The sequence below is a fragment of the Lolium rigidum genome, chromosome 4 (assembly GCF_022539505.1).
Source record: "Lolium rigidum isolate FL_2022 chromosome 4, APGP_CSIRO_Lrig_0.1, whole genome shotgun sequence".
In the NCBI taxonomy this organism is placed as follows: Eukaryota; Viridiplantae; Streptophyta; class Magnoliopsida; order Poales; family Poaceae; genus Lolium; species Lolium rigidum.
This window is the reverse complement of record NC_061511.1, coordinates 203946978-203967448: the sequence shown is the minus strand read 5'-3', so window position 1 is coordinate 203967448 and position 20471 is coordinate 203946978.

The window sequence follows — 20471 nt, the reverse complement described above, 5'->3', positions numbered from 1 at the left end:
ACGGTGGTTGTGAACCCGCGTCAGTTCCAGTTCCTTCCGGGTCTCATGGAGCATGAAGTCCAAATGCTGCACATGGATCTTGAGCACCGGGTGCGAAGAGAGTGCCATGGGTTCTCCCATGGTGTCGTGCCTGGCGAAGTAGGCGAAGCGGCTTCCCCGGAGTGCGGCGATGTTCTGTCCGCACACCCGAGCAAGTCCCTCCTGAAGAGCGTGAGCAAGCCCGTCCGGCCAGTTGCATGCCTTGAAGGAGAAAAGGATCCTCTCCGAGATGGGAGGCTCCGAACTTCCCTTTAAGTCAGCGGTGATCATCCACTGCTGTTCCCCGGTGGGGGTGTCGTGGATCCGGACTCCATGGAACTGGGGAGGTGGACGTTCGAGCCTCTCGGACACAAGGTAAAAAGTCGCGCTCGAACACCAGACTTCCTCCGTTCTCCAGATCGTAGGTCTCCGTCTGGACGTAGGGCTCCATCTGAAAGTGAAATGGATGAGTAAGTTAGAGATGTGACTAAGTGTGGCAATATTTTAGATGAATTTAAAAGGAAGAGCATGGTCATCATTTTTGAAAAGATCCGGTAGAAAAGAGAATGAGTAAGTTTTTCCCAAGTATTCACTCAATTTGTTTTAGAAACTAAATTTTTCAGAACGTCCATTCTAAACTAGGGTCTCCTAAGGTCAAACAATGGCTCTGATACCAACTTGTCAACACCCGGATTTTTAAGTCCGGATGCCTATTATGTCATACATCGCAATCCCAGGAATATTGTTGTTGCGAGGCATAATAGTTAAGTATCACGGTCATCATTCATTACAACTCATAAAGTCTTACAAATTGGAATCACATGATCCATATTACACAAATAGTTGATCTAACGATCAACGAACTGATCAACGAACAAACACAAGTTCATAGCGGAAGCGTAAGATACAAGGACTCTATAGTCCACAGGCCAACGCTTGACGTTAGCAGACTCCTAGTTGTTGTAGACTTCCTGCGGACCGTCCTCCTCGTACTGCTGCTCCTCTTCATAGTCTGGCCATTTGAATAGCCAGGGACACAGCCGTGAGTACTTTATGTACTCGCAAACTAATACTAGTGTAAGTGCTAACATTTCTAGTAGGGGGGTACTAAGCTCTAGTTTATTTGCATAAAGCCAATTTTAGTTCACAAGTATTTGCTAAAGACTTATTCATGTGCTAACTAACTCAAGTGGGAACATTAGTGTCATTCCCACAACTCTGTTGTTTTTCAATATACTCAAGTCACCATTCACCATTTTTATCAACAACATGATCAAATTCTAACACTGGAAACTGTATGGCCTTTCCAACCGTCCGTAACCGTGGACGCGGCTATTCGAATAGATTTACACTCTGCAGAGGTTGCACACTTGTGCCACAACATTTGATTTCATCCGTCGGGATTTCCCCGAATCATCGTAACACGGTACGCGGATCATCAACCATAACCTTTCATTTACTAACCCTAGTATGAGCACCTCTCCCCATGAGCTTGGCCTCCCGAGTGAAGACCAAGCTGTCAACCTCGGGAACCGCACAGGGCTTGGCCGTACAATTCACTTCACATCATTTCTCAACAACGGAGGCAGCCTCGGCATAACCCCTATGATGTGTGTTTAGAGGGAACTCATACTAAGATACATAAACTTCTAGTTAAGCCCTTACCCATAATCAGGTATTGTGGGGGTACTCAATAATTGGAAAGGTATCGCATCCAACCCAATATTAGTTTTTAATCAAAAATCACCATCTTCTCTTGGTCATATTCACCTTCAAAAGTCATTTCATTATTTCACCACACATGTTCCCATCTAGAGTAGTCATGTTTAATTTAGCACTAGCATCTAAGGGATGAGGGGTGCTAAGTAATTTGCTTTGCTCCTAGGCTAACTTTGATACTCTTGTACTAATCTAACATTAACCCTATTGAATTATGAAACAACAATACAAAATAACAGTAAGTAAAACTTAAAAATAAAACTGGGAATTAGGCTCATAATATAAAGTAAAAGGGGTGGTGCTTGGCTCAGGATGAGCTAGCACTTTGCAAGAGTATTATCTTGCCTTGGTTGGGAAACTGGTCAAAGTGGTCTTCTTCTCCTTGACAGTAGACCTCCTCCTCCTCCGGATACTCCTCGGTACTAGCGTCTAAAATACGAATACGGGGTACACAATCATCATACCAAACCAATTTACTAAACTAAGCACACACATGATTTACACAACCTAAACTAGCATCACATATCACTATTTTGTTGGTGGATGGGTTTTTCTTATTGGTTAAGAAAAATAATTTCCTCTCATACTAATCTTGAATGTTACTTTGAATTATTCAGAGAAATAATTTCCTCTCATTATCTTACTAAGATTTAATTTCTCTTATGCATAATATGTGACCTAGGTTGACTCAAGTCAACCTCTTCACACTTATCATTTTGAGAAAATGATTTAAATGAGGTGAGTACCTCATACCCTTGAATTCTAACATGGTAATGATTTAATATCATCAACAAACCATATGAGATTTTTATGACCAGAGTCTTCACCTCATATTGGATTGCTCATGACAAGATTTAAAAGGAAGAAAATATTCCCATATGATTTATTAATATTTTGGGACAATATCCTTGACTAGAAATAGCCATAAAGTCCTTTAATTTAACTAGGCCATGATCATACACAGTAAGCATGGCATATTTTTGTAGAAACAATTAGTATAAGTAAAATGTGAATTATAGGAGTTGTAATTAACTTAAAAGCATGTTTGGTTGATTTTTAATAATTATTCTAAGGCAAAAAAGTCCCTGCCTTGTTTATTTTCCTATTTTAATTCCATAATAGATCTATAGTTAATTCCAGTGGCATTGTATAGATAAATTCCTAAGGTTTCCAAATATATAAAGTTTGTAAAATTTGACTGAGTAGATTTGTCTCTATTAATTTTCAAAGTTTGCATCAGATTGTATATTCTATTTATCTGAGAAATTCGAATTTGAACTGGTGGGCTCGCGCGGGAAAACCAGCTGGGCTGCAGAGGAAAAAGAAGTTGGGCCGGCCCACTTCGCGTCCAGCGCGAGCAGGCCGTCTGACGGCGGGGGCCACACGTCAGCGGGACTTGGCGCCCGAAGCGGTACGGGGAAGGGGAGCCGTGCGATTAAAACGCGATCGCACGGTCCAGACGTGTCGTCGTCGACGGCGAGCGAGGAACTCACCGGCGGCTGCAGTAGGGGGTCGGAGGGCGCCTGGGGGCTCCGGCGGTCGCCGGCGGGGTGCGCCGCGACGTTGTCGAGGACGAGGATCCCCCTGGTAGCAGCGGCGCTTCCTGGGGTGGCCTCCTGCTCCGGCGGACTCCGGCTACTGGCGGCGGCTTCGAGCTTGCAATTGGCGGCCTCCGGCGACGATTTGGTGGAATTGAAGTGGCGAGGAGAAGCTGGGAGGGGAGAGGAAGACGTTGGCGTGCTCAGTTTGGTGGGAGAAGCCCTCCTTTTATAGCTGGGGGAGGTGGCCGTGGAGCGGCGCGGCAGTCGTCGACGGCGTCGTCGTTCCAGGGGCTCCAAGGGGCAAGTGATGGGCGCGCTGTGTTGGCGACGTCCAGGCGAAGCTGACGCGCTTGATGGCGAGGAAAACGAGGCTCTGAGGCGACTGTGAGCTTGACGGGAGCGTGCGTCACCGTGGCGGAGCTCGTCGTCGTGGTCGTCGCACAGGGCGTTCCCGCGGGCATGGGCGCGTATCCAGGTGGTCCAGTGAGCCGTCGTGCGTCGACTGGTGATGAGGGGAGGGCTCGAGGTGACGCGAGGACGCGGGGCGTCGTCACGCTCTGGGCGTCCAGTGTGTGCGCCATGCGCGCTCTGGCGCGGCATGGGCGTGCTCTGGGCGCGTCTGGGCGCGCAGATGCTGGCGTGTGCGTGCGTTGCTTTGACCATGGGAGGGCACGGGCACGTCCAGGGAGGTGAGAGGGAGAGAGGGGACATGGCGGTGCAGGCTAGAATCGACCAGGTGAGAAGATGGCATGAAGTGGACATGCCATGCCACGGCATGGCAAGGTGTGGTCGATTTTGGTCAAGTGGAGGGGTGACAAGAGGGGGAACTGGTGCTGCAGGGTTTAGAGAGTCTCCAGAAGTGCAGAGAGTGTCCAGTTGGACCAAGTCCAAGTTAAAAATTTCAGTATGGGCTCACTTATAAACCCTGCCTTCAAGGTGTTCGACAGAATGCCCGCAAGAAAAAGATTTTTGAATTTTGAAACTCTCTTTGGTGGGTTGCAATCATATATTAAGTGGAGCATTTTGGTGGTGGTGGTGGTCAAAATGGAAAAGAGATGCAAAATCACATTTTGCATATGATCTTGCATATGTTAAAATGTTCCAACTTTGCTTGCTTCCCATTTGAAAATGGTGATGAATTTGGGGTGGTGTCTTTGGGCAAAGTTGGAGTGCTTGATGTTGTCTTGGATGAGGTGCAAAGAAATAGCCAGGTGTAGAAGTGAAAAGTAAAAATCCAGGGGCTCAAAGTGGGCATCAGGGTAAAAATGGCACATATGACCATAATCATATGTGAGCTCATATTTGCTTCAATTTCGATTTGAAATGTGCTTGATGGTTTCCAAAGTGGTTAATATATGTTTAGTATCCATTTACACCTAATGATGCAAATCAAATTGGCCTAGATCAAAGATTTGTAAAAATGGCCTAAGCCATATGTGTATGTGAAGTTGATTTTTAACCTTTCTTTCCTATTCCACTTTTCTTTGAATTTGGGTGATCAAGTGATCATTGCTAGGGTTTTAGAGTGAGAGGGAACACATAAGCAAGCATCATGGCAATTGCACACTCAAAATAATCCATAATGTGATCTATATGCATAAACCTATATGATGAGAAAAAGTTTTTGTTAACTCTGATTTTTGGGATTCTTGAATTTCTCTCTTGTTTATTTGATTGAAATTTGGGATGTTACACACATATATCTCATACCTCGCTTATTTCTGAAAACAAAATTTTCAGCTCCTTACTTTTCAAACAGATTTGAACTTCAAGTTTCACGGAGACAAGATGATTTTAGGTACTAATTGAAACCATTGTTCTTTGAATCAGCAATGTGAGGTTTACTAAAAGTTTGCAATAGGACTTAATCATTTCTTGATTCTTTAACAATACGGTACCAGTCCGTAAAGTTACTTGTCAGACTTAACAGTATTTCTATCTCAATTACATGACTAGCGCATGGTAGAAAACGGATGCCAATTCTACAAATTTAATTCAAAAATACTATTCAGACTATGTTCATGATAATTAGTTCAAATTTTAATCTAATTACTAATGAACTACCACTTAATACAACATCCCTCATAGTTGTTAAGTGGCACACGATCCACATCCACTACACCAAAACCGATCATCACGTGAGATGATGTAGCTTCAATGGTGAACATTGATAACCCACAAGTATAGGGGATCACGTGTAGCCTTTTCGATAAGTAAGAGTGTCGAACCCAACGAGGAGCTAAAGGTAGGATAAGTATTCTCTCAAGTTCTATCAACCACTGATACAACTCTACGCGCACTAAGCGTTTGCTTCATCTAGGAAATAAACCTACAGTGACAATACGGGTATGAGAGATAGCTTTGCAAGATAATAAATACATAAAAGTAAATGTTAGTTGTTGCAGCAATAAGATACACTAAGTAACCATATTCTAACAGTACCATGAGTGTGGAAAAGTGGTGGTAATTATGGTGGCTTTGTCCAAGATTAATTAGTGAAGACATTTAGTTAATTGTCTTTGATGTAGTTTTCAATGTGGGAGAGGCTAAATATACAAGCGCTCCACTACTTGGGATTACAAGTACTATATGATTGGATTGTTAGCAAACATCCGTAAATACTAACAATGCATTAAGGTTTCCCCAACCATAGCCTTAAGTTTATGGTCCTCTTACTCCCATACATGCGACTAACCGGTTTGAGCCATCAGGTTTCTGTCACTCCGGCAGGACTACCCCCCTTCCTTTGCACATACTACTAACCCTATGGTGTTGATCCATGTGCGCACAAGTATAATGGACACAAAAGGATAGTACCATATCAACATACAACTCTAATGAACCATAGACATTCAACAAAGCAATCAAAAGACAAATATACTACATAAACATGACATAGATCATAGGATAAATATTATAGCATCAAACACCATGTTTACATAGGACGGTACAGAGGTTTATAAGAGGATGAACCACTGAATATAAGGAGGAGATGGTGATGGAGATGGCGGTGAAGATGTTGGAGAGGGGCAGCGCAGGGCGGCGGCGGAGCCGGCGGCGCGGGGAACTCCTTTCCCCGCCGTCGGCAAGCTTGGGGAGCGCCGCCCCTTAGCCTCCCTCCTTCATGGCTTCTTGGGAGCCCTCCCCCATGGAGATGGGATCCATGGAGGAGGCAAAAACGTGGATTTGGTGGCTGGAAATTCGTGGGTGGAGGTGTCCTCCACGAGTTAGGGTTTCCTCCTTTATATAGACTCTCGGATTTCCGTCATCCCATCTAGGGCTTCAGTAAAACGGGTCTCCAGGCCGCATACGGACTCCGATTGGGCCGGATTTTAACTCTAGAACGTTCAACAGAAAATTATCTACAACTTCCTCTTCAGGACCAACTCCGTTGGAGGTCATCTTCGAGGGTCAAACAGACAATCTCCAAAAACAGTTCTGGGACATATTTCAGCAAAGTTCCAATTCGACTCCAACAAGGTTTCCTCTTATATTCTTGATAATTCCTACACATCAAAGTGTAAAACAAGAACATTGTGCAATTTTGCAACTATTAATAGGTTAGTCCAAATAAATCATAAACTTAATATAAAAACAAATTCCAAAGGCATAATATTAGCATGAAACAATAAAAAATTATAGATACGTTTTTGACGTATCAACATCTCCAAGCTTAATTCCTGCTCGTCCTCGAGTAGGTAAATGATAACAAAATAACTTTTGATTGTAAATGCTATGATCAGGTCTTTAACAATTGCATGATGTACGGATAATAAAACTTAGCAATCATGTTACCTAATGAAAAGTATCAACCAACTAAGAGTTCATAATATGAAATTTATAAACAACAACAAGATTGTAATGATCATAGTAAAGCATGGTAGAGTGGTATCTCGCTTGCCCTTAATTTTGGAGCAAAACATAAATGCCAAGGCACCTCTGAAGTTCAAGTGAAGACTAGAAGTAAGAATATCAAAGATAAAAGCATCAAAGTTATGCCACAGTTAACCGTCTTCTGGGACAAGCACATTGCACTAAGAATGACAGTTATGGTCTCAAAAAGGTGCTCAAAGAAAGGATGGTAACTCAACATAAAATTAAAAGATAGGCCCTTCGCAGAGGGAAGCAGGGATTAACATGTGCTAGAGCTTTTTATTTTTAAAACAGAAGTAAAATTGTTTTGGGAAGTGTTTGTTGTTGTCAACGAATGGTAGTGGGCACTCTAACCCCCTTGTCAACCAGACTTTCAAGAGCGGCTCCCATGAAGGACGTTATCTCTACCAGCAAGGTAGATCATCCCTCTTCTCTTTTGTTTACACATGTACTTTAGTTTTATTTATAGGTGACAGCCCTCCCAACATTCGCTTTCACAAGCCATGGCTAACCGAATCCTCGAGTGCCTTCCAACATTCACATACCATGGAGGAGTGTCTATTTGCAAATTAAGTTGCTTACTGATAAATCAGGGCAAAACATGTGAAGAGAATTATTAATGAAAGTTTTAATTAATTGAGGCTGGGCACCCCGTTGCCAGCTCTTTTTGCAAAATTATTGGATAAGCGGATGTATATGCCACTGGTCCATTGGTGAAAGTCTGTCAGGAGTAAATGACAAGGTTGAAAGATAAAACACCACATAGTTCCTCATGAGCTATAAAACATTGACACAAATTGAGAAGTACTTTGAAGGTTTTAAAGGTAGCACATGAAAATTTACTTGGAATGGTTTGAAATGCCATGCATAGGTATTTATAATGGACACTTTGAAACAACTTGGTTTATAGGGATTTGGATGCACGAGCAGCATTTTCGCTCAGTACAAGTGAAGGCTAGCAATAGACTGGGAAGTGACAATCAAGAGAGCAATAACCGTCATAATCATGCTTGCGACAGAATAAAATTAACGGAGGCATAAAAGTGATATAAGAACTCTGAAGCAAAGTAAATCATCGAGGCTTAATTGACTTTTGTTTTTCAGTCATATGCATGCGTGAACATGTGCCAAGTCAATTTCAAATGAATCATTCAAAGGAGGACACCACAATACCATACCATCTTAATTATGAACAGGACAATGCATGTTAACATCAAAATATCATAATATAGCTAGTTGAGACTATCCATAAGAAAACATAACCACTAAACAATATCATTCACACATCTTTTTTAAGTTTCATCAAATATACAATAACCAAGTAAACGTTGAAAATAGAAGATAAATAAAATACGTGACGATCCACTTATTAATGTAACCGGTGTTTGATGCTAGGATAAATAGATAATAAGATACAGCCGCTTCAAGTTTAGTCAAATTCATATGTTGCTCAAAAAACAAAGTTTGAAGGTTTGCAAACCGAGGGGTTATTGATGAAGAGGATGCGGGGACATCCCCAAGCTTATGACTTTGGCCATTCTTCAATATTTCAGAGTTTGGTGTTCCTTCATTCTCTGTGAAAAACTTCACCACAAAAACTTTCCCATTCTTTTCTGCGGTTAGACATTAGTGCAATAGATAATATTTCCAAAGTGTTGCTATTAAACCAAATCAAATTTTGTTTTAGGTTACATAAAGGTTGCTTAAATGGCCAAATTATAAATTAAAGGTAAGAACCCATAAAAATCAAATGAAAACGAAAAGAGGCCACTCTTGCAACAAAAGTCAGAATCTGTCCAAAAAAACAGCAGCTGGAAAACATAATTATTAGGTGCACTTAAACATGTCCGAAATTTTAGCCAATTTTTGTGCATGCACATAATTAGGTGATTCATAATCAGTAATTTTTTCATGATTTTTAGAACTACCAGTAAAACATGAAAAATCACGCAATGAGCAATAGATTCTGAAAACAGAAAATCACTTTTTACAAATGTATCAACTAAGCTAAATGGATAAAATTTGGTATTTTATTTTTGATAAACTAATAGACCAGAGGCTAAACAAGACCTAAACATGCTAGCTACAGCAAGGAAAACTCTAAAAGAAAACCAAAAGTAACAACCAAATAAAGAATCCAACAAAGAAGCAAAACAAAAGAAAATATTTTTGTTGTTTTGAATTTATATGTGAAAGCAAAGAAGTAATTGAAACCAAATAAAGAGCCTAAGAAAACTAAAAAAAGGTAAAACCAAGACATATAAAAGCAATTATAATACAAGTTAAGACAATACATATCATCTGGACGGGTAATATTGAGTATGAACGAGACAACCTCATGTTAGTTGATGAATAGGGGGATGACTCGGGCATCCCCAAGCTTAGATGATTGTATCTTCTTGAATATGTTCTTGGGATGTACCTACACATCCCCAAGCTTGAGCTTTTGCGTCTTCTTATTCATCTCATATCACCATATTGATTAGATCTTATAAGCTACATCCACATAAAACTTCACAGAACTCATTAGTAGGGTTAGTACTCATTAAATAAAATCCACTCATGTTCAAGCTTTGACAAGTTTAATTGAAGATTACCTACTGTATACTAACCAATTTATAAAATTTAGTGATCAAATAAAGATTATAAACATTGAGTATAAGCACAATACTAAATAAGCATGACAATCTGCCAAAACTGAACAATCTGTAAAGATGACAGTTAACGAAATACCTATGTAGCTCAAATGAAGAAACTCAAAACTAATGAAAGACAGGTAATAATCTCAGGTTTATGCACAAAAATTTTCAGGTCAAAATAATAATCTAAGATTTATCACGATTTTATTTACAGAGAAGCACAAAATATGTCTAAACAGAATAGTCAGTAAAGATCGAATTGTTTGACCTATCTGTGGGGACCCCGGACTAGCTGTCCGAAATACCCTGTTATGTATACAGTTCACGTTCCCATGATCAGTGTGCCGTGAACACATAACCGAACTGATATCAAATTACATCATCCTTTACAAAACGGAATAAGAAAATTACAATGAGGTCACATGACCTTCTTTACATAACAGCCTCGAAGGGCCTAATCTAATCATCAGAGTAGCGGAATCACTTCAGCAGCGCAGAGCCCAAGCCATTTGCCTTAACCCTACAGGCAACTGACTGGGAAGACGTTCCTAGCTCGCATAGACGTCATCCAATTCCTTCTTCGTCAGTTGAATTCCTCCAAGTCTGGCCAAGTAAATAGCCAGGGACAAAGCCGTGAGTACATTGGAATTGTACTCGCAAACCATCAAGAAAGGTGCTAACAATGCTAACTAAAAGAAACAAGAGAAGAAGAAAAGTTTCTCTTGTGGATATAGAATGTAGAAGAGAAGCAGTTTCTCTTGTGGATAAAGCATGAAGAAGAGAAGTAGTTTCTCTTGCGGATAACATCCCGACATCTCAGTTGATGGGGACACTAAGAGGATTCTATGAGATCTCTATATCTTTGTTGAAGAAGATACTTCAAAAGATAACCTATGACATCTCTATACCTTTATTAAAGAAGATACTTTAGAAGAGTTCTTCAACATAAAACACTAGGATGGGAGTAGCCCTTTTTATTTCCTTTCCGACCATCTTCACACGGTCATCAACTTTCCCGTACCCTTCTTGTACTCCGAAAACAACTTTCTCTTTTCCTTTGTAAAGCTTTTCTAAAACAAAACTAGCCCAGGTTAAGGTAGGCCTTTGCAACCCGTCCATGACCGCGGACGCGGCTATTCGAATAGATTTGACTCTGTAGAGTTTGCACACTTTCTCCACAACTATCCGGATACCTATCATGTGGGCATCATCCCCGCATAACAACGTATGCCACGACGGATACCCGAACATAACCTTTCGCTTATCTCCACTGACATGAGTCCTTCCCTGCGGGCTTACCCCTTCCCGGCACCCCGGCAGCATACCTCCTTTTGAGCGTATCTCCGGCGCCACGACGAAGACCCTCGCAATCGTCCGGCTATAGACAACTACAGTGTATTGCCTCCTTCAGAGCGCAACCCGGCGTCAGAGGTCATTGTGACCCTCCTAGAGAGTTCTGAAGGTGCCTCATGCCAGCTTCAACAAACTAGGGCTAAGCCCCGTGCCCACGTTGGGGTAGAGTGGTTGCGCGATAAAAGTTGGGTTGGCGTACACTTATACGCAGTGCTCCTTTAAAAACATTTCACCCACACTTCCTTTGTTTGTCCACAACCAACCATACCACTTTCCGAAACATCAAGACCGTTCTCTTGAAAAACACTTGGGCAAGACAACATCTTCCCAAAGTTTTCAAAGTTTTCCAAAACATAAAACATCGGGGTTTCCCAACCTAAGGTTTGATTGTCGAGAACTAAGATATCAACAAGAGCATGATGCTAACCATCATACTACTAAGGAGATGATGATTGAGGTGTCAAAAAAAAGTCATACATGCTTAGGGTAAGCATGCATAGGGACAACATAAGTAGGATGATACAACAAGGGTCATGATGTTAATCATCATGCCACTAAGAAGATGATAATATAGGGAGTCAAGGGGGCATACATGCTTAGGGTAAGCATGCATGTTGTCAACATAAGAGGGAAAATACTTTCAGATTTGTGGTGTTAACCAACCAACACTAATAGAAGTGAGGGTGATCAACATATTTGTCATACCTAAGATAGGTAGGCATACTCATCTCAAAATGAGAATACACCAAAATTATGATGTTATTACTACTACACTAACAAGTGTGTAGGAGTGAATTGGAAAGAAGTGTCACATGCTTAAAGTAAGCATGTAACTCAACAAGGTAGGATGGCATAGCCATGATCAACAAGGGGTTCAACATACTCGAAAATAGGTATGCATAAAAGCAACAAGGGGTTCAAGAAGGGTGTCAATAGGTCGACACACACAAGATGAGTGGGTATACCCATCACACATAGAGGGTACACCAAGATCATGATGATGACCACCATTTCTCCTAAAGGGGATGGTAGGTGAGGTGTCAAAGAGAATTCAACATGCTCACGGTGAGCATGCTCCAACACATAAGTAGATACCACACAAAAATAGATCGAGAGACAATAATAACAACAAGTAACCACAATATGTGATTCAACATTCAGAGATCAAAAGATGGCTTGCCTTGGCTTATTTGTCCCTGGACTTCTTCAACTCCATCAAATAAGAATTCCAATAATACAAATAAAATCCTTGTCCGATTCCACTTCTTCTTCTCCGGAATCGTTCGCATCTATCGCCGGAAAATATAAAAGGAACACAATCAACTCATTGCAACAATCATAACAAGCATGCAACAATCAACAATCAAAAACTAACCACTCTTCTACGGCTAACATTTAAAGACTTATAGATACTACAAAGCATCTAAAAGGAAAACCCATTTTATTACCTAGTAAAGGTATGAGAGTATCACAACTTAGCAATCGCCTCTCTCGGTATCACCATGGCACAACTAAGTATCCCCTGGTAGATAACATCATAAAGAGGACAAGTGCATTAGTTTGGCATCACAAACATTCATATTATATTTTGAAACATTTTTGGAAAACGCGGAAATCACTCTTCCTATTTTATTTGGCATACATAGCACTACAAAAGAATAGGAAACAAGCAAGATACCACACAATTTGAAAACTCAAGTGAAACAATAGAACTTGTTTTAAGATGCAGAGGTTTTGTTGTTCAATCATAAAACATTGGTTGAGCAATTTTAATACAAAGAGGTGGTTAGAGTTTTCAAATAAATCAAAAAGTTTTGCTCCGACAACTCATGTCACACATACACATTACTAACAGTAACAAATATGCATGAACAGAGACTAAAACTATTTTTCCTAGATGGCCAGTACTAATACAAGACTAACCCAATTGGATTTACTCAAAAATATTAAACCAACAAATTTAGGAATTTATTTGAATCTGGCTGTACAGAAAACAAGATCTGTAAGCCATAAATCGTAGAAAAATCCTAAAAATATGAGACCACTGGCATTTGAAAGATATTTAAACAGAGGTGCATACACAATTGGATTTGGGTCCAAATTGTTTCTGAAACTCTCACAAATTGATTAACAAGGTTACTGCATGTCTTTACCATTTTCTTGACAACAGGATTTTCATAACAGATAAATGTTTAAAACTTGTTGGAGATGATTAAGAAAACATCCAGCAGTCCTACAAAGTTGGAACCACGCAATTAGGTTAAAATATGGATTTTTGGTGATTTAAAAGCTAACAGCCATGTCTGCAGAACACACAGAACAAGTTTAATTCACCAAAAATCGTACATAATTCATAAAAATATGAGGTCAGTTGCATCTGAAAGGTATCTAAAATCTGGTTCTTACCCAATTTGTTTCACTCAAAAATTCGTTCCCAAGCTCCCGATTTAATTCGACAAAGTCAGATCTGACCTGATCTTGATCTGTAAACCATTTCAATTTCAAGAGGTCAATCAAAGTGAAACCACCGCCAAAATGAAGGTACTGAAGAGGGCTTTCAGCGACAGTTGAGTTTGCTCAAAAAGGTTTTGTAAAACGGCCCCAATCTAACAAAGAGTGAATCTGCATGTTTCCAGAACTTTATTTACCACGGATAATCTGTAATGAATTTGAGAGTGAAACCAACGCCAAGTTGTAGATCTTTTCAATATCTACCTGTGGAACTTTGAATCACTCGATTTGGATCTGCACTCGAGATCTGGTGGATTTTACAAGTTCGTACCAGAATCTGAAACAGCAAGATTACAGAAATTACTGCAAGGATTTGGACGAACTTGGATCAAGAGCTTCAGATCTGAGGATTGCTCAACCTTCTCCATGCTTGGACCAACATGCACCTGCATCAAGATCCAACCTTAGCAATGGAGGAAGAAGAAGAGGTGATAAAACCATCCAGGGTTGGGGAGAAGAAGGAGAGGGAGGCTCTCATGGTGAGGGGAAGCTTGAGGGAGAAGGGGAGCTTCCTCTTGGTGGATTTCCATGGCCATGGCCGGCCATGGTTGCTAGGAGGAGCAGCAGCTCTTGGGGAGGAAGGGGAGGAAGGTATGAGGGAGTGGAGGAAAGGAGTGGAGTGTGAAAGAAATGAGCAAATGGGAGTGGAGGTGGCCGGCCAAGCCCCTTTTATAGAGGGAGAGGGGTGGCTGCCTCCTCCTTTGATTGGCCAAGGTGGGTGGCTGCCCATTGATTGATTGGGGTAGTTGGAAGGCAAGGCTTGCAAGAGAAGAAAGTGGGAATGAAGAAATTTCAGCTCATGCATGCCAAGAGCTTGGTATGGCCGGCTACTTCTTGATATTCCAAGAGGACAAGCAAAGTGTAATGCCATTTCATGCATGTCGGCAAAGTTGAGTGTTGAGAATGATTAGCCAAAAGTGGCTTGGTGATGTATTCAAATTTGGGAGGGAGGTGATAATAAGTATTGGTGCCAATGTCGATGAATAGAACTTTTCATTTGAATTCACATTTGGAAGGATTGGGATTGACCATATGCAACAATGCATGAGCATGTTAAGGTAGATGGGATGGTGATGGTGGTTTAGTTAATGATAGGGCAAGGTTAAGAGAGATGGTGAGAGAAGTAACCACATACCCACAATGATGAATATGGTGACATACATTATGAATTCAAGAGGTCAAGGTGATGATGGAAAAGAATATAAATTGCTCTACAAATGAGAGGTCAATTGGGAGTGGTTTGAAAGTATCAAATGATCATCCATTTGATCATGAATTGGAGGATGAAGGAACATTATGGGGTAGATCAGAGAGGTACACAAGATGTGCAAGAGTTGTCATTTGAAATAGAACTTATTGGAAAAGTATTTGAAACACCTCAATTGTCTAGGGACAATTGGGGAATGAACTCAAGTGGAATGGTATTTCAAAATGTTGAGAGAGCTAGTTGGAACATAGGAGTTCAAAATGTTCTACTGTTATCACCAGAATTTGACCAAGCCAGAGGTGGGCCGCGATCAAGATGGACTTGAAGATATACATATAGAAGAGATATGTGAATCGGCCTTATTTACCAAGTTTGGGCTAGCTAGCCCGTGTATCTTAGTTTAGAAATTAGAGTTTGTCTCGTGCACGGTTCAGTGCACGCCCACATTAGAAAGTCCCCTGGACTATAAATATGTACCTAGGGTTTATGGAATAAACAACAACCAATGTTCAACACAAACCAATCTCGGCGCATCGCCAACTCCTTCGTCTCGAGGGTTCCTCCGGTAAGCACCATGCTGCCTAGATCGCATTCGCGATCTAGGCAGCACGAGCCTGCCTAGTTGTTCATGCGTTGCTCGTATCGAAGCCTTTTTGATGGCGAGCAACGTAGTTATCGTAGACGCGTTAGGGTTAGCATCGTTCTTAGCATCATATGCTTGCGTAGTGCAACCCTTGCGCGTCTAGCCGTCCTTGTGCCTCATCATGGGTGCAGGGGCGGCATCCCGCTTGATCTTTATTTAGTAGATCTGATCCGTTATGGTCGCTCCTTGATTCATCAAGGATTAGTTTAATATCTGCAATAGTTAGGCCTTACAAAGGGTTGGAGGATCCAGCGGCATGCGTGGTGTAGTTTGCTGCCCCTAGACAGGACGTTCCGAGGATCAACCTAGTGTTGGTTTTTAGGCCTTGTCTAGGGCTGGCTTACGTTTACCGTGCGTGAGCGCGAGGCCCAATCGTGAGTAGGATGATCCGATTATGCGGTGAAAACCCTAGATCGTCGTGGATCTCATATGCTTTATCTTGATCAAGCAGGACCACCATATATTCGGCCACCTTGGACGAATCATGGGTGGATCGGCTCCATGAGCCGATTCACAGACAACCTGAGAGCCGATCGAGGCTCGTATTTAACGTGTACGTGTGTGCCCTGCAGGAAACTAAGCGAGGCATCATCCACACCTTCCTGACCAGGTATAGGTCAGGTGGCACGCCCTTGCGACCCGCATCGGCGCGCGACCAGGAGGCTTTGCGGGCCGTCGCTCTGAGGGACTGGGGCCAGCCGCAGCCCTAGTCATTCCCGGCTCTACGGTGTTGGCCAGTCACTGCCCGCCGGTGGGTTTCTGACGTCAACACATTCTGGCACGCCCGGTGGGACGCATCTTCAACGACAATCTTCAACATCGAACACCATGCCATCTTCATCAGAAGTGGCAGAAGAAACTCCGGTCACGTACGGGGAGCTCACTGGCGAGCTCAAGAAGAAGTACGACGAGATCAAGTCTGCCCTCGAAGCCGACCTAATCGGCTCTTTCCACAGGACCCGCTCCCACGGCATCGGATGGAAGGGGTTCACACCGAAGGCGCGCTTGATGGAGTGGACCTGTCCACCCCGTCGAGGAACGCACCAGTGTCGCTGCGTCAGGAGATAAACTTCATGGTGGCTCATTCGCCGCACCGCCATTCCGAGAGCCTCGGTGAACACGTTGGAGCGTGTCGCCTGCGCGTGATCCAGGAGATCATGAGCCATCGCACTCTCCGTCAGGACCAGCCCTAGGGACTCATCAAGGGGAGTTGCTACTCCAGGCCCCGTCCACCGCTGCCGTTCGCGTTGGCAGCGCCCGAAGCGCCGAACTCATCGGCCTATGTCGTCTACAAGATTGGTGGTGACCCCAGTGATTACCAATTTCTACAGGACGCGCCCAAGGAGATCCCGCACGGATACGCATGCGCATACGTGCCAGACTGCAGCACCTGGGCACCCTCGAACCAGGTCGCTATAGCAGGGACTTCTGGGGCAACAGGAGGAACGTCGGAGACAGACCCTGAGAAGCAAACGTGGCTAGCTAAATACGCCACCCCGACGAAGCTCCCGAGCCCAGCTCCTGCAGTTGGCTCAGAACCAGAGAAACGAGCATGGCTGGTTAAGTACGCCACTCCGACGAATCTTCAGGGTTCGGCACCTGCAGCCATCACCGCGGATCAAATTTGTACGATCCTGAAAGATCAGTTCGGCATGATGCCGAAAAGAAAGGCGATCGGCTATACCAAGCCGTACCCCAACGAGTACGAATTGATCCCGCTACCACCCAAGTATCGGCTCCCGGACTTCACAAAGTTCAGCGGATCAGATGGCTCCAGCTCCATCGAGCATGTGAGCCGATATTTGGCACAGCTGGGCATGATCTCAGCGTCGGACGAGCTGCGCGTGAGGTACTTCTCACGGTCCCTCACAGGATCGGCTTTCGGATGGTACACGTCGCTGCCACCGAACTCAATCCAGACACTGGAAGCAGACTGGAAGAACGGTTCCATGAGCAATATCACTCGGAGGCTTCCGAGGCCGGCATTGCCGATCTAGCTCAAGTACGACGAAGCGCGGAGAAACGGTGTCGAATACATCCAGCGCTTCAGGACCGTTAGGAACCGATGCTATTCGGTTCACGTAAGCGAAAAAGAAGCGACCGAATTGGCGGTGGTGGGTCTATCATCATCGATCAAGGAAGTGGCCTCCCGTGCGGACTATCCTTCATTAGCACACATGGTGCGAAGTTGTCGCCGTATGAACAACGCCACCCGGATATCTACCAAGATAAATTCAAGCGCGTGGTTACCATGGTTGACGCAGACGAAGATGAAGGTCCTACGGGAGAACGAGAGGTCGCAGTGGCTGAGTGGACTCGAGCTGCAGGCCCAGTAACCTGCAAATGGGTAAAGCCACCAGGGCCTCCAAGAGGGTTCGACTTCGACGTGACGAAACCGAGCAGATTTTCGACCTCTTACTCGCGGAGAAGCACATAAAGGTACCCGAAGGCCACAAGTTTCCTACGGTGCAAGAGCTGAACGGAAAGCCATACTGCAAGTGGCATAACACGTTCACCCACACCACCAACGACTGCAGGGTGTGGCGTCAGCAGATCCAAGTGGCGATAGAAAATGGGCGACTAATTTTTAACCAGTATGCCATGAAGGTCGACACACACCCCTTCCCCGCCGTCAACATGGTGGAGTTTACCCACCTTGGAGGGTGCCAGCCTGATTTTTCAGCCAACATCAGCATGGTAGAGCTTGGACACCGCTCTGAGAAGGACGGGGATGAGGACAGCTGCTCTCGCAGCAAGGACACCGAGGGGGCCGCTCCATGCGATCGGCTCCGTCAAGATGGCAAGCGTTACGTCACGCAGGGGGAAGTGAAGAACATAAGATACCAGCGACCCTCTCTCGATCACCTCCTCAACAAGTATGTTAGTCGATATGACCAAAGCCGGCGATACAACGACAATGATGAAAGAGGTCGTCTGACCAGAAACGACGGAAGACATCGCCGGCATAATCATGATGAGGAGCGGCAGGAGCGCCACGGCAGGGAGCAGGACGATACAGACAGGCATTGGCACCGCCCCTTCTTCGTACACCGCTGGGATTCGGGAATGAGCCGATTACCAACAATCGGCAACCGCCCGTAATGCAACCGGAAAAGAAGGAGACAGCCAACGTATCCGTGTTCGAGCGCTTAGGGCCTCTCCCACCGCAAAACAGGCATGCTCGAGACCCTCTCGTTGGAAGATCTCGATGATTCGGAAGACGAAGGGGAATACGAAGAAGACAAAGTGCCACCGTCCAAGGTGGTGCCTCGACGGTCTCAGCCATACACAAAAACGCAGGGTTCGGCGATTGCGCGGTCCGGAGGAAGCCGAAAGGATGTACTTGCATACGCTGAGGAAGGCACGACCTGATCTGGCTGCGAAAGTTCAGAGGACCCTGGATGAGGAGGGACTGCCGCAAAGAAAAGAGTGGCGCCCCAAGCAAAAGAGAGCCGATGATGAAACATCGGCTGGCACAAACATGGTGTTCGTTCGTCCGGCGGAGTGTAGTACTCCACGATTACACAATGTACCCGACATGGACAACAGCAAGCGCACCAATGTGCTAAGGTCAGAGATTGGGCTGGTTTTGTCTGCCGGCCTGAGCGAGTAGCAAGACTACGTCAATAAGCAACGTGGAGGCCGATTCCAGCAATCGGCCAAAATTATCCTCACCATCTGCTTTGCCTGGGATCAACGTTTGACCCAACAGGGACTACCTGAAGAGCCGATACCATCAATTCTCTTGACAGAATCGGCTCGGGGGGCACCTAGATGGATAAAACATGAGGATATGAGATAATACTATCAAGAGTGGGGGCCGATACACAAATCGGCCTAAAAAATTTTAAAATTTATAGCCGGTGCAAGGGCATCGACTTCAGAATTGAGAAGCAGCCGATGCACGGCCATCGACTCAAGAAGATCAATGTTACGATCAGAGGACCAATGAAGCACGAGGGGGGATGTTAATGGAAGAACCCCTCAATGGAGTAATTTAAGGGCTCGGATCCTCTCTTCAAGGGCAGCCTGGACGTGCAGATCAGGACGGGGATGGATCGCATTAGATCCGCCAAAAGAAGGGAGCCGATCTGACCTGCAAGGACGAAGAGGCGCATTGAGGAAACTCGGGGGGCAGCCCACCTTGAAGGCTCTCTGCAAGCCGATTTACGTGCAAATCGGCTGGCTCTGCATGATCAAGCCCAGGCTAATTCGGCTAAGTCTCGCCTCGAGTAAGGCTCGGGGGGCAGCAGGCCTGGTGGATGCTTTGTTTTTGCTCTGTTTAAAAGCCGATTGGGATACCAACGGCTGGTCCTTCATTGCAACCTTCTTCACGAATGATGATTATTGGAGAACATTGTTAGGTTTGGTTGGGAAAGTTCGAAGGTTTCCCTGAAGATACTGCATTTTCTGCCAAATTTAGAAAATCGTCGGTTGGAGAAGGGAAGGGCGAATCTTGAAGGACCGATACGGTGCTATCGGCTCATTATGCATTGGCAAAGGGGACGAATCGGCAAGGTCAGTGGGAGAGGAAATCGGCAAATCAAATTGGGGAAAAGTTCTTCATTAATAAGAAAGATTTCTTACATAGTAGAACTGATTGCCCTCGAAAGGGGATACATTGCCCCGCCTACTTCTACGGATCCTATGCTAAGGGCCCTATCTACGGGCTGTTGCTGCCCTCGTCGTCGCCGTCATCGCCGCTGTCGGCGCTGCTCCCGGCCGGCTCGTCGTCACTGCTCCAGCGGCCGCCGGCAGGACCTTCATTGTCCTCGTCCTCCTCGTCGTCGTCGTCGTCGCTGTCGAAGTCACTCAGATTTCCCGGCCAGGGGCAATGGCGCTTGGCCGGCGGCTCGTCGGGGGAGCTGTCGTCGTCGTCATCCTCCTCTTCCGCCTCCTTCACCTCCTCGGAGGTGGCCCCGTCCCAGGGGAAGTGATCATCCTCGCTTTCTTCTACCGCTTCCTTA